Raw genomic sequence first — 14,656 nt, forward strand, 5'->3', positions numbered from 1 at the left:
CCTGCCTCGGCCATGGTTCAAATGGTTCAAATGGCTCTGAGCACTATGGGACTTAACATCCACGGTCATCAGTCCCCTAGAACTTAGAACTACTTAAACCTAACTAACCTAAGGACATCACACAACACCCAGTCATCACGAGGCAGAGAAAATCCCTGACCCCGCCGGGAATCGAACCCGGGAACCCGGGCGCGGGAAGCGAAAACGCTACCGCACGTCGGCCATGGATGTGTGTGATGTCCTTAGGTTAGTTAGGTTTAAGTAGTTCTGAGTTCTAGGGGACTGATGACCACAGATGTTAAGTCCCATAGTGCTCAGAGCCATTTGAACTAATTTGAAATTAGGGTTGCCAGAAGCTCTTTTGCTGACGACACATGAAGCAGATAAAGCTATAAACAGCTAATACGACGTTTTGCATATGTTCGATAACAAAGAGACACGGTTCACAGTTCATCAATATTGTTTTGTATTATAAAAGTAAGTGCACAAAAACTTAAACTCAGAAACGAGTCGCGGTACGATCAAGGGAGCTGCGTGGTGTGGTAGTGCTCTATCCCCCTTTCACGAAGAAGGTTCCCGTTTTCACCTGAAGGGCGTGCTTTTGAAAATATGGGGTCTGGGAAGTTTCGGCCTCTAGAAATTTCTAGAGCATTCCACAATGTTTGAGAGCATTCGAGAACATTCCAGAACATTCGAGAGTATGCGAGAGCATTCCACAACATTTCAGAATGCTCCACGATGATCGGGGATGTTCTGGAATGCTTGGGAATAGTCTGGAACATTCGGAAAAACTCCAGAATGTCTGGAACATCCCAGAACATTGTAGAACATTCCAGAACACACTCAAATGTTGTGGAATGTTTTGGAACATTGTGGTCCATTCGAAGCCTTTTTGGTATGTTCCGGAATTCACCTTTACCCATTGGTAGGGATATGTATAAAGCAAAGCCCATCGTGGGTCGAACGTCAGTTTCTTATCACTGAGGAAGGGAGGAACCGAAAAAGTAGTGTAGTGAGTGAATAAAAACAAACAGTGATGTATGAGTAGTCGGTGATACAGTGACTAAATATAAATCCAAAACAAAAGTGTGGAAAGTGTACTTAGTGTATTTGTTAGTTGATTTGATTTCTATTGTAGACAATGAAAAAACGTGAAAGAGGAGGAGATATTACTAGTTCTGGAGCAAAACGGCAAAAACAAGAACAGCGAGTAAACGAAACAGACGAAAAGGGCAAAGCACGTTTAAGTTACCAATGAATGAGAATGAGTACCGTGAGAAGCAAAGAAACCGTAGAGCGAGGAAACGAACGGACTGAAGAATGGCGAATTGCGACGCAACTCAAGCCAACCATGAAAATATCACCCTACGAGAAGCGCGGACGAGGACAAGTGGACAGCATAGCCTAACAAATGAAGCATTCCACTACAACCCGTCGAAAGAATATAACAGGTACATTCACGTCGTAATCGGAAAGACGGATAACATATGCGAATTTTGCAACACGAAAAAACTGAGAAAAATGGAAATGTCGTGTGGCTAGGGCCTCCCGTCGGGTGGACCGTTCGCCTGGTGCAGGTCTTTCGATTTGACGCCACTTCGGCGACCTGCGCGTCGATGGGGATGAAATGATGATGATTAGGACAACACAACACCCAGTCCCTGAGCGGAGAAAAATCTCCGACCCAGCCGGGAATCGAACCCGGGCCCTTAGGACTGACAGTCCGTAAAAGAAACACCAGGATTTTGGTTGCATGAATGGAAAAATCAGCAACGGCCTTGCCACAGTGGATACACCGGTTCCCGTGAGATCACCGAAGTTAAGCGCTGTCGGGCGTGGTGTGCACTTGGATGGGTGACCATCCAAGCCGCCATGCGCTGTTGCCATTTTTCGGGGTGCACTCATCCTCGTGATGCCAATTGAGGAGCTACTCGACCGAATAGTAGCGGCTTCGGTCAAGAATATCATCATAATGACCAGGAGAGCGGTGTGCTGACCCCACGCCCCTCCTATCCGCATCCTGCACTGAGGATGACACGGCGGTCGGATGGTCGCGGTAGGCCACTCGTGGCATGAAGACGGAGTGAATGGAAAAGTCAGATTACCAGCAATGGAGGCACCTTCGCAGGGATTTTTACATTACATGACTGGGGAAACTCCAGGATCTTCTCGGGCGAATGCATAATGGCACATAAAAATCACTTGGAGCCGTGGACAGAACATTAAAAGACTTGACAGCAAACTCTGAAGTGATGGGAGAAGGTCTACTCATACTCTCCGGAGATTTTCGACAAACACTGCCAGTTGTCCCCAAGTCAACGTGAGCAGACGGGGTCAGTGCATGCGTAAGAAAATCACATCTCTGGCCACACATATAAACACTGCGACTAACAAAAAATACGAGAGTTGAACTATAGGAAACAACAGCACATTTTGCTCAACGACTTTTACACACTGGAGACGCACATATCCTACTGACCAGATGGCCGGCCTCAGTAACAGTGATTTCTGCAACATAGCCGCTGCTAAAAACGAACTCACTGACCGTATTTGTGGAAACATTGTTCATAGCTATACCAGTCCAGACTGGCTATTTGAAAGGACAATTTTGGCAACTAAATATCATATTATCGACGATATCAACTTAAAAATTCAAAAGAAAATTCCTGGTGGAGAGAGAATAATCAAATCAATCGACACAATGGTAAACGTTGAAGGAAGTGTGAATTTCCCTACAGAATTTCTAGACTCTTTGCAAGTACCAGGAATGCCATTACACTGCCTTCGAGTTAAAATTGGATCTATCATACTACTCAGTAGCCTCACCTCACCAAAATTATATAATGGAACAAGGATGATGGCCAAACAGCTATCGAATAACGTCATCGAAGCCGAACTTACGACTGGAAAGTACAAAGGACACACACTTTGTATCTCCAGAATGACACTGATCTCTACTGAATAGCCAGTCCAATTTAAAATACTGCAATTTCGTGTCAAATTAGCCTCCAGTTTTACAATTGACAAAGCACAAGGACGTCAACCTCGAAGACTCCTGCTCCTCTCACGGTCAACTATACAAAGCTTAGCCGGCCGCTATGGCCGAGCGGTTCTAGGCACTTCAGTCCGGAGCCACGCGGCTGCTACGGTCGCAGGTTGGAGTCCTGCTTCGGGGATGGATGTGTGTGACGTCCTTAGGTTAGTTCGGTTTACTTAGTTCTAAGTCTAGGGGACTGATGACCTCAGATATTAGGCCCCATAGTGCTTAGAGCCATTTGAACCATATACAAAGCTTGCTCTCGAGTAGGAAATTCGAAAAATTTGTACATTTATATACCCAGGATAACAAAATGAAATATGCTGCTATTATACACGTAAATACACTCCTGGAAATTGAAATAAGAACACCGTGAATTCATTGTCCCAGGAAGGGGAAACTTTATTGACACATTCCTGTGGTCAGATACATCACATGATCACACTGACAGAACCACAGGCACGTAGACACAGGCAACAGAGCATGCACAATGTCGGCACTAGTACAGTGTATATCCACCTTTCGCAGCAATGCAGGCTGATATTCTCCCATGGAGACGATCGTAGAGATGCTGGATGTAGTCCTGTGGAACGGCTTGCCATGCCATTTCCACCTGGCGCCTCAGTTGGACCAGCGTTCATGCTGGACGTGCAGACCGCGTGAGACGACGCTTCATCCAGTCCCAAACATGCTCAATGGGGGACAGATCCGGAGATCTTGCTGGCCAGGGTAGTTGACTTACACCTTCTAGAGCACGTTGGGTGGCACGGGATACATGCGGACGTGCATTGTCCTGTTGGAACTGCAAGTTCCCTTGCCGGTCTAGGAATGGTAGAACGATGGGTTCGATGACGGTTTGGATGTACCGTGCACTATTCAGTGTCCCCTCGACGATCACCAGTGGTGTACGGCCAGTGTAGGAGATCGCTCCTCACACCATGATGCCGGGTGTTGGCCCTGTGTGCCTCGGTCGTATGCAGTCCTGATTGTGGCGCTCACCTGCACGGCGCCAAACACGCATACGACCATCATTGGCACCAAGGCAGAAGCGACTCTCATCGCTGAAGACGACACGTCTCCATTCGTCCCTCCATTCACGCCTGTCGCGACACCACTGGAGGCGGGCTGCACGATGTTGGGGCGTGAGCGGAAGACGGCCTAACGGTGTGCGGGACCGTAGCCCAGCTTCATGGAGACGGTTGCGAATGGTCCTCGCCGATACCCCAGGAGCAACAGTGTCCCTAATTTGCTGGGAAGTGGCGGTGCGGTCCCCTACGGCACTGCGTAGGATCCTACGGTCTTGGCGTGCATCCGTGCATCGCTGCGGTCCGGTCCCAGGTCGACGGGCACGTGCACCTTCCGCCGACCACTGGCGACAACATCGATGTACTGTGGAGACCTCACGCCCCACGTGTTGAGCAATTCGGCGGTACGTCCACCCGGCCTCCCGCATGCCCACTATACGCCCTCGCTCAAAGTCCGTCAACTGCACATACGGTTCACGTCCACGCTGTCGCGGCATGCTACCAGTGTTAAAGACTGCGATGGAGCTCCGTATGCCACGGCAAACTGGCTGACACTGACGGCGGCGGTGCACAAATGCTGCGCAGCTAGCGCCATTCGATGGCCAACACCGCGGTTCCTGGTGTGTCCGCTGTGCCGTGCGTGTGATCATTGCTTGTACAGCCCTCTCGCAGTGTCCGGAGCAAGTATGGTGGGTCTGACACACCGGTGTCAATGTGTTCTTTTTTCCATTTCCAGGAGTGTAGTTAAAATATGTTTCCAATAAAAAATTGTACCTCTTATCCTTCAAGTATTGTAAATAGTTAGAAATTGTTTTCAATTCTAGTACCTTCCGCCGCGGAAGTCGAACACGCGCCAGAACAAATGGACGTGGTCAGCCCATAGACGGCACCGCGTCAGCGGCGGCTATTCCGCGCAGCGAGGCCGCCACCGTTACGCCACGTGCAGACAGCGGCCAATAGCCGCTCTGCCGTAGTCCAGTCAGTCTGGTACTCGCTCTGGATTTCGTTTATATCTCGGCGGTACTGCGTTCTGGTCGTTGCTCGTTGTTGACATTTGCGTGGCTCTGGTTCTGAGTGGATTTACTGTTGGTGTTTGGTGTTGTGGTTTCCACAAGCCTCCGCTGTTTATCTCTTCCTTGTTGTGTCGGTCATAGTCGGTCGTGGTCGGTCGTTGTCGGTTGTCGTCGGTCTGCCGTCCGACTCGTGCTGTGTTCACCCGGTGGTGCGTGCTCCACCGCCGGCGGCTTCCCCGCCTGGCGGTTCCGATCCGCAGCCCAAGGCGTTCCCGCAGTTGGTTTTGGTTACTACATCAATATTTTTTTTAACCTCTTGTACTTTAAAGCTTGTCCTTTTATTCCAATTACCACACAATCTCATATCAACTTCCTGAGCGAAGCCGAGTACCCCAGCTAGTATTAAAATCAACCACAATTCCATTAAATTAAATCTTGCAGAAAACGTGTCCACAAAGATTATGTACACTGTTACTGCATTCTTCTCTGCTTTGCATGCCGAGTCGCGTTATTTGAATACAACATTATGTGGAACGCATCCCTGATCCTATTTGTGTAGCCAGTAAGGCGAACCGTACCGTTCAGCCCCTCGCTCCAGACTGACCAGACAGCCTGACTCATCCAGATTCGAGGCGCACTTTTGGCGGGAACCGAGGGTGCACAGTGGGTTGCGTCTGAATATCGTTATTGTAATGTTATTGGAAATTATGTAGTACTTGTAGTAGTAGTAGTAGTAGTAGTAGTAGTAGCAGGCGGCCTCCTACGTGACAGAAGCGACCGTCAGTTTGTGAGCTGTATACGCGACACTCCAGCTAGAAATGCCAGCATTGGGCGATATGTCCTGGAGTCCTGCGCGCGAGAGACAAGATCGCTGCTTGAGCCGACCAGCTGTTTTTGTAAAGCGGCGCTAATGAATAGTAGACTATCGTAATCATCTTGTTCAGTTCTTCTTGTTGTCTCTGTGCTTGCTAAGAAACTGGGATGAGAAGTTCCGCCGTATGCAAGACACCTTTTTTTTCTTTTGTTTCACCCATACATGTTTCAGCACTTTTGTGCTATCATCAGTGGGTTCTATTTTTATTTTTAATTGTAAATTTGTTGTTAACATATTAACATTTACGTCGTTTACAACATTATGTAAAAGTTGCATTTATAACTTAATTGGCGAAAAGTGGGTGTAATCATAAGTAACATACCTTACATGATGTTATTGTCCACTTGTCTTGGTAGCTGTTCTGCTACACAATATACAACTTGTCATCTGCAAGCAACAAACCGTAATTTATTTTCTGTTTGTTATGCACTTACGAACGGAAATAAGACTGTATCACTTTTCTTTTTGTAACTTACAGTTTTGAAGTTGTGGTACGTTTTCCTGTGTTGTTGGCGAAGTAAATAGGCTTGATTCTTTGCCTGTGTTCGCGTGGCAATGCAGTTTTTCCGATTACTCAAAATATAGGCGGAGTTTTCGCTGCCATTACGTGTTGTTGTGGCTGTGTGGCGTTCATTTGATTCGTAGCGTGTTCTGCTGGGTAGGCGCGCGAGTTTGAATTGTATTTGGTGTTAGTGGTGCGTGGTTTGTGAGAGAGTTTTGTTGCACAGTGATGTGTATTCATTGAGTACTTTCTTTCCTTGGGCTATTGATTTTTGGATGTGGTAGTTTTCTTCTATAGTTAATTTTTGGTATAGGCTGCTGCTAGTCTTTAGGATGTGAATGTCAGTTTCAATGTTTGTTCGGTGGTGGTTGTGTGCTACCAGGTGGTCTGCAAATGTTGAGTGTGTGCTATTGCTTTTCAGTGCTCTGAGGTGTTCATTATATCTGGTTCTGAAGGTCCTACATGTTTGGCACATATATACAGATTGACAGCAGTTGCAAGTAAGTTGGTAGATGGCGGACTGGCTGTATTTGCCAGTGTTGGTGGTATTTCTCCCGAGTCTGCTCTGTATAGTGTTATTGGTTCTGTATGCTATGTTGAGTCCTTGTTTCTTTAGTATATCACCCACCCTGTGTGTGACTTTGTTGTTGCTTACTGTCTGCTAATTTTTTGTGTGATGAGTTGTGTTTGTATGTGTGTGTGTTTCATGGTTGTGTGCTGTTTGTTTTTGATTTTGTGGTTTATTTTGTCTACTCTCTTTGCGTCATATCCATTCTCCTGTGCAATTTGTTTTATTGTGTTCAGTTCTTGTGTGTGGTCATGCTTGTTCATAGGTATTTGCCGGCCGGAGTAGCCGTGCGGTTCTAGGCGCTACAGTCTGGAACCGAGCGACCGCTACGGTCGCAGGATCGAATCCTGCCTAGGGCATGGACGTGTGTCATGTCCTTAGGTTAGTTAGGTTTAATTAGTTCTAAGTTCTAGGCGACTGATGACCTCAGAAGTTAAGTCGCATAGTGCTCAGAGCCATTTGAACCATAGGTATTTTGTTCAGCCTGTGAAGTAAATATCTGCTGGCTTCTTTGTGGGTTATGGGGTGACTGGATTGGTTATGAATAATGGTGCTGGTGAGTGTTGGTTTTCTGTAGATTGTGAATTCATTTTTGTTGTTTCTGTTGTGCATAGTGAGATCTAAGAAATTGAGTTTTTCATCTGTTTGTGTTTCTGTGGTGAATTGTATTTGTGGGTGGATGGAGTTTGTTATCATGAAGTTCTTTTATGCGAGACAGTGGTTCATCTATTAAGCAAATTATGTCATCTACGTATCTGTACCAATATATAATTTTGTACTGTTTTGGTATTACTAGCTTGTTAAAGATTTGTTTTTCTATCCGATTGAGGAAAATGTCAGCTGGGAGGCCACTGATTGGGGATTCCCATGGGTAGTCCATCTTGTTGAGAGTAAAATCTGTTGTTGAATGTGAAGTAGTTCTGTTCTGTGATGAGCCTGAGTATGGATAATATTTCTTGTATGCTTGTAGTGGGTATGTTTCCTTGCAGTTGGAGCTTACTTTCTATTATGTTGATGGTTTCTTCTGTTGGGATATGTGTCTACATTGAAATTATATGAAATGAAACCAATGTTGCTGTGTTTGGTATGTTTTTATTTTTTATTTTTTCTATTAAGTCACTTGAGTTCTTTAGACTTCTGCTGTCACTGTATTTGTATATTGTCTGTAGCAGAGTGTGTGTGTGTTTGGCTAAGTGGTATGTTGGTGCTTTGGTGAAGTAAGTTACAGAAAACCCTGAGAAACATAGAAACAATTTTCACAGAAACACAGATTAAAAAAAATGATACAGAAAATCCTAAGGCCCCCATCCTAAAATCATGGACTAAAGTTCACAAACACAGAATACACATACATCCATTAATAAACTTCACCAAAGCACCAACATACCACTTAGCCACACACACACACACACACACACACACACACACACACACACTCTCTCTCTCTCTCTCTCTCTCTCTCTCTCTGCTACAGACAATATACAAATGCACTGACAACAGAAGTCTAAAGAACTCAAGTGACTTAATAGAAAAAATAAAAACATACCAAACACAGCAGCATTGGTTTCATTTGATATTTCAATGTACACACACATCCTAACAGAAGAAACCATCAACATAATAGAAAGAAACCTCAACTGCAAGGAAACATACCCAAAACAAACATACAAGAAATATTAGCCATACTCAGGCTCATCACAGAACAGAACTACTTCACATTCAACAACAGATTTTACTCTCAACATGATGGACTACCCATGGGAATCCCCAATCAGTGGCCACCTAGCTGACATTTTCCTCAATCAGATAGAAAAACAAATCTTTGACAAGCTAGTAATACCAAAACAATACAAAATAATATATTGGTACAGATACGTAGATGTCATAATTTGCTTAATAGAGCAACCACTGTCTCGCATAAAACAACTTCATGATAACATAAACTCCATCCACCCACAAATACAATTCACCATGGAAACACAAACAGACGAAAAACTCAATTTCTTAGATCTCACTATGCACAACAGAAACAACAAATATGAATTCACAATCTACAGAAAACCCACACTCACCAGCACCATTATTCATAACGAATCCAATCACCCCATAACCCACAAAGAAGCCAGCTTCAGATATTTACTTCACAAGCTGAACAAAATACCTATGGTTCAAATGGCTCTGAGCACTATGCGACTTAACTTCTGAGGTCATCAGTCGCCTAGAACTTAGAACTAATTAAACCTAACTAACCTAAGGACATCACACACGTCCATGCCCTAGGCAGGATTCGATCCTGCGACTGTAGCGATCGCTCGGTTCCAGACTGTAGCGCCTAGAACCGCACTGCCACTCCGCCCAGCAAATACCTATGAACAAGCATGACTACGCACAAGAACTGAACACAATAAAATAAATTGCACAGGAGAATGGATATGACGCAAAGAGAGTAGACAAAATAAACCACAAAATCGAAAACAAACTGCACACAACCATGAAACACACACATATACAAACACAACTCAACACACAACAAATTAGCAGACAGTAAGCAACAAATGGCACATGACGACTTACAACAACAGTCACACACAGGGAGGGTAATATACTAAAGAAACAAGGACTCAACATAGCATACAGAACCAATAACACAATACAGAGCAGACTCGGGAGAAATACCACCAAAACTGACGAATACAGCGAGTCCAGCATCTACCAACTTACTTGCAACTGCTGTCAATCTGTATATGTGGGCCAAACATGCAGGACCTTCAGAACCAGATATAATGAACACCTCAGATCACTGAAAAGCAATAGCACACACTCAACATTTGCAGACCACCTGGTAGCACACAACCACCACCGAACAAACATTGAAACTGACCTTCACATCCTAAAAACTAGCAGCAGCCTATGACAAAAATTAACCATAGAAGAAAACTACCACATCCAAAAATCAATAGCCCAAGGAAAGAAAGTACTCAATGAATACACATCACTGTGCAACAAAGTCCTCTTCGCCACAATAGAAGAACTATACAAGTAACACACACACACACACACACACACACACACACACACACAAATCCTCTCTCTCTTTCTTTCTCTCTCTCTCTCTCTCTCTGCCCCAGTAAAGACTGCCCAGTAAAGACGCAAACCCACACAAACCACACACCACTAACACCAAATACAATTCAAACTCGCGCGCCTATCCAGCAGAACACGCTACGAAACAAATGAACGCCACACAGCCACAACAACACGTAATGGCAGCGAAAACTCCGCCTTTATTTTGAGTAATCGGAAAAACTGCATTGCCACGCGAACACAGGCAAAGAATTAAGCCTATTTACTTCGCCAACAACACAGGAAAACGTACCACAACTTCAAAACTGTAAGTTACAGAAAGAAAAGTGATACAGTCTTATTTCCGTTCGTAAATGCATAACAAACAGAAAATAAATTACGGTTTGTTGCTTGCAGATGACAAGTTGTATATTGTGTAGCAGAACAGCTACCAAGACAAGTGGACAATAACATCATGTAAGGTATGTTACTTATGATTACACCCACTTTTCGCCAATTAAGTTATAAATGCAACTTTTACATAATGTTGTAAACGACGCAAATGTTAATATGTTAACAACAAATTTACAATTAAAAATAAAAATAGAACCCACTGATGATAGCACAAAAGTGCTGAAACATGTATGGGTGAAACAAAAGAAAAAAAAGGTGTCTTGCATACGGCGGAACTTCTCATCCCATTGACTATTCTAGTTACAGTTACAGTTACAGTTACAGTTACTCAGGAAAATTACGCGATAAAAGAGCGCTCTGCATGAAATTTACAAGGGAAGGACGTTCGTGGAGAATTTCACTATTTATATTAACAACTATGAAAATCCCAGACAAATCTTCGAATATATGCAGATGAGCAGACATATGTTCGACTCTCACATCAGTAAATTAATAACGAGTGTTTCTTATGTGACCAAAACCAATCAACAAGCGATAAGCATGGAAGAATGACTGACTAACGTAAGTAAAGAAAAGTGAATGATTTTTGCCAGGAGGTGTCTGTGGTGTAGCAGTAGTGTCTTTGGCTAGTAGTCTGATCGTCCTGGGTGCTGGGTTCGGACATGGCTACTTCTTACACTAACTGCGTCAGTTAAAATCCTAAACCTGTTCTGTCTACTAAGTTTTATTTATATTCTTTGCACAGCATCTCAAACAACACGTTAATTTCTTGCCAAAGTACTTGATCATTAAGTCTGTATGCTTCTACCCGGTGTATCACGCACATTAAATTCCAAATAAAAAACATGGAACAACCATGAAATCTTACTGATATTTGAATGTTGGAAACGTAATTCATTACCAATCAATGTTAATGCCAAGTGTTTCAGTTAGTGTGAATAGATTGCGTAAATAAAACATTCACCTTTTTTGGAAAAAAAGGTCAAACGTTGCATGGAATGATTTGTCAAACACTAAGAAGTAAAATAGATTAGAGGAATATTGCTAAACCTCATTTGCTGCAGATGATTTCGAGAATCATTCAAAGGCATAACAAATGTTTCTTTATTTTATTTCCTTTAGACAAATCATTTCATAAAACACTCGACATATTTGTTTCATTTTTTAAATTTTCAAGTATTACTCAACAAGCATTATTGATTTGAAGGAAGTCATTATGACAGTTAAATATCACGCCAATGTATCTTTTCATGTGCAAAATATCTAGACCTTGAAGAGATGAACTCCTGGCAGTGGGATGTACCTCCACAGCTTTGGCAGGTCCCGAGCTGCCTGTAGAAGATCTTTAGTGGTGTCGCCCCCCTCGACACAGGATTCCGCTGTGGTTTGTGGTTCTGGTATCCCTCATGTCTCATATACCTCACGTATTATCTTACCTATGGTGAGAGCAGGGATGGCAGGGTTGAAGGTGGAGCTGATTGAATAATCTCAACCAGCACATGGGCTCAATTTATAAGATTGATCCATGTTGCAATAATTTTAAAATAAAGTTTTTAGATGCTGCATGCATATATAATAATGCACACAATTTCATTAGCTATGTCAGTGTAGCCTCCGAGGCTACTGACATTATTCATTCCAGCCACCATGCAACCTGCCTTTGGACCTCAACCCAGGTGAATATGAATCATTTACATATATTATGGCACAGAAATCTAATCACCTGCTAGGAACAGATCCTGTTCTGACACACAGTTGTGATGAACATCCTACTGCAAGTTTGAGAAGAGGTGATGGGGATTCCAATTTTCTCCTGGTAAGAAGTTCAAAGTCGAAAGTGTCACCATGGTGTTTGATGTCAGTCCACTAGAGTTGATGTGCTCTATCATTAGCGCGATCATTGAAGCAAAGGAGGTAAGTTCATAAGAAATCCGTCATGGGATTCAATTAAAAACAATGCACCTGGTGAACATTCGTAGGGAGCGGAGCACTGATATTTTTGTAAGGATCTGTAAATAAGATGTAACAGAGTAGGCCTGTACGGGAAAGAACTACGTATTGATGACGATGATGATAACGTTATTTTAGAACTAGAACCAGATATTTTGGAGAACAGGGCTAGTGGAGATGATATTCCAGCAGAATTGTACGGAATCATCGGAAAGAATGCAGTGGAAGTGCTTCATTCAGTATGTCAGAAAATATGGATAACCCAACAGTGGTGGAAAGACTGTAAAAGATCAGTATTCCTTTCAGAGAAGGGGATTTATAAAGACTGTTCAAATTGCTGAATAATCCCACTTATCCAAAGTCATCTTAAAAAAAAAGCTTACAAAATACACTCCTGGAAATTGAAATAAGAACACCGTGAATTCATTGTCCCAGGAAGGGGAAACTTTATTGACACATTCCTGGGGTCAGATACATCACATGATCACACTGACAGAACCACAGGCACATAGACACAGGCAACAGAGCATGCACAATGTCGGCACTAGTACAGTGTATATCCACCTTTCGCAGCAATGCAGGCTGCTATTCTCCCATGGAGACGATCGTAGAGATGCTGGATGTAGTCCTGTGGAACGGCTTGCCATGCCATTTCCACCTGGCGCCTCAGTTGGACCAGCGTTCGTGCTGGACGTGCAGACCGCGTGAGACGACGCTTCATCCATTCCCAAACACGCTCAATGGGGGACAGATCCGGAGATCTTGCTGGCCAGGGTAGTTGACTTACACCTTCTAGAGCACGTTGGGTGGCACGGGATACATGCGGACGTGCATTGTCCTGTTGGAACAGCAAGTTCCCTTGCCGGTCTAGGAATGGTAGAACGATGGGTTCGATGACGGTTTGGATGTACCGTGCACTATTCAGTGTCCCCTCGACGATCACCAGTGGTGTACGGCCAGTGTAGGAGATCGCTCCCCACACCATGATGCCGGGTGTTGGCCCTGTGTGCCTCGGTCGTATGCAGTCCTGATTGTGGCGCTCACCTGCACGGCGCCAAACACGCATACGACCATCATTGGCACCAAGGCAGAAGCGACTCTCATCGCTGAAGACGACACGTCTCCATTCGTCCCTCCATTCACGCCTGTCGCGACACCACTGGAGGCGGGCTGCACGATGTTGGGGCGTGAGCGGAAGACGGCCTAACGGCGTGCGGGACCGTAGCCCAGCTTCATGGAGACGGTTGCGAATGGTCCTCGCCGATACCCCAGGAGCAACAGTGTCCCTAATTTGCTGGGAAGTGGCGGTGCGGTCCCCTACGGCACTGCGTAGGATCCTACGGTCTTGGCGTGCATCCGTGCGTCGCTGCGGTCCGGTCCCAGGTCGACGGGCACGTGCACCTTCCGCCGACCACTGGCGACAACATCGATGTACTGTGGAGACCTCACGCCCCACGTGTTGAGCAATTCGGCGGTACGTCCACCCGGCCTCCCGCATGCCCACTATACGCCCTCGCTCAAAGTCCGTCAACTGCACATACGGTTCACGTCCACGCTGTCGCGGCATGCTACCAGTGTTAAAGACTGCGATGGAGCTCCGTATGCCACGGCAAACTGGCTGACACTGACGGCGGCGGTGCACAAATGCTGCGCAGCTAGCGCCATTCGACGGCCAACACCGCGGTTCCTGGTGTGTCCGCTGTGCCGTGCGTGTGATCATTGCTTGTACAGCCCTCTCGCAGTATCCGGAGCAAGTATGGTGGGTCTGACACACCGGTGTCAATGTGTTCTTTTTTCCATTTCCGGGAGTGTATACATCTGTTGTTTCTAGAACTACCTGAAGAAGAAGCTGGGTTTCGGAAATAAAGACGGACAAGAAATCAAATTGCCAACATCCGATAGATTTTGCAGAAGGCAAGGAATTTCTATGAAGATATATATTTTGGTTTCACTGATTATACTAAAACCTTTGACTGCGTCGACCACTGTAAATTATGTCTTTACAAGACGGTGAATGACTGCATCGCCGGCCGGTGTGGTCGAGCGGTTCTAGACGCTACAGTCTGGAACCGCGTGACCGCTACGGTCGCAGGCTCGAATCCTGCATCGGGCATGGATGTGTGTGGTGTCGTTAGGTTAGTTAGGTTTAAGTAGTTCTAAGTTCTAGGGGACTGATGACCTCAGAAGTTAAGTCCCATAGTGCTTAGAGC

General features: G+C 44.9%; 1 protein-coding gene and 1 pseudogene across 1 annotated transcript in view; both read left to right on the plus strand.

Moving 5' to 3' along the window:
- Positions 1-14,656, plus strand: part of LOC124719032 (carbonic anhydrase 2-like) — a 179,579-nt gene that overhangs the window by 95,717 nt on the left and 69,206 nt on the right. The gene's annotated exons all lie outside the window — the stretch shown is intronic.
- LOC124719162 lies at positions 1,769-1,886 on the plus strand (annotated as a pseudogene).

The sequence above is a fragment of the Schistocerca piceifrons genome, chromosome 10 (assembly GCF_021461385.2).
Source record: "Schistocerca piceifrons isolate TAMUIC-IGC-003096 chromosome 10, iqSchPice1.1, whole genome shotgun sequence".
Classification (NCBI taxonomy): domain Eukaryota; kingdom Metazoa; phylum Arthropoda; class Insecta; order Orthoptera; family Acrididae; genus Schistocerca; species Schistocerca piceifrons.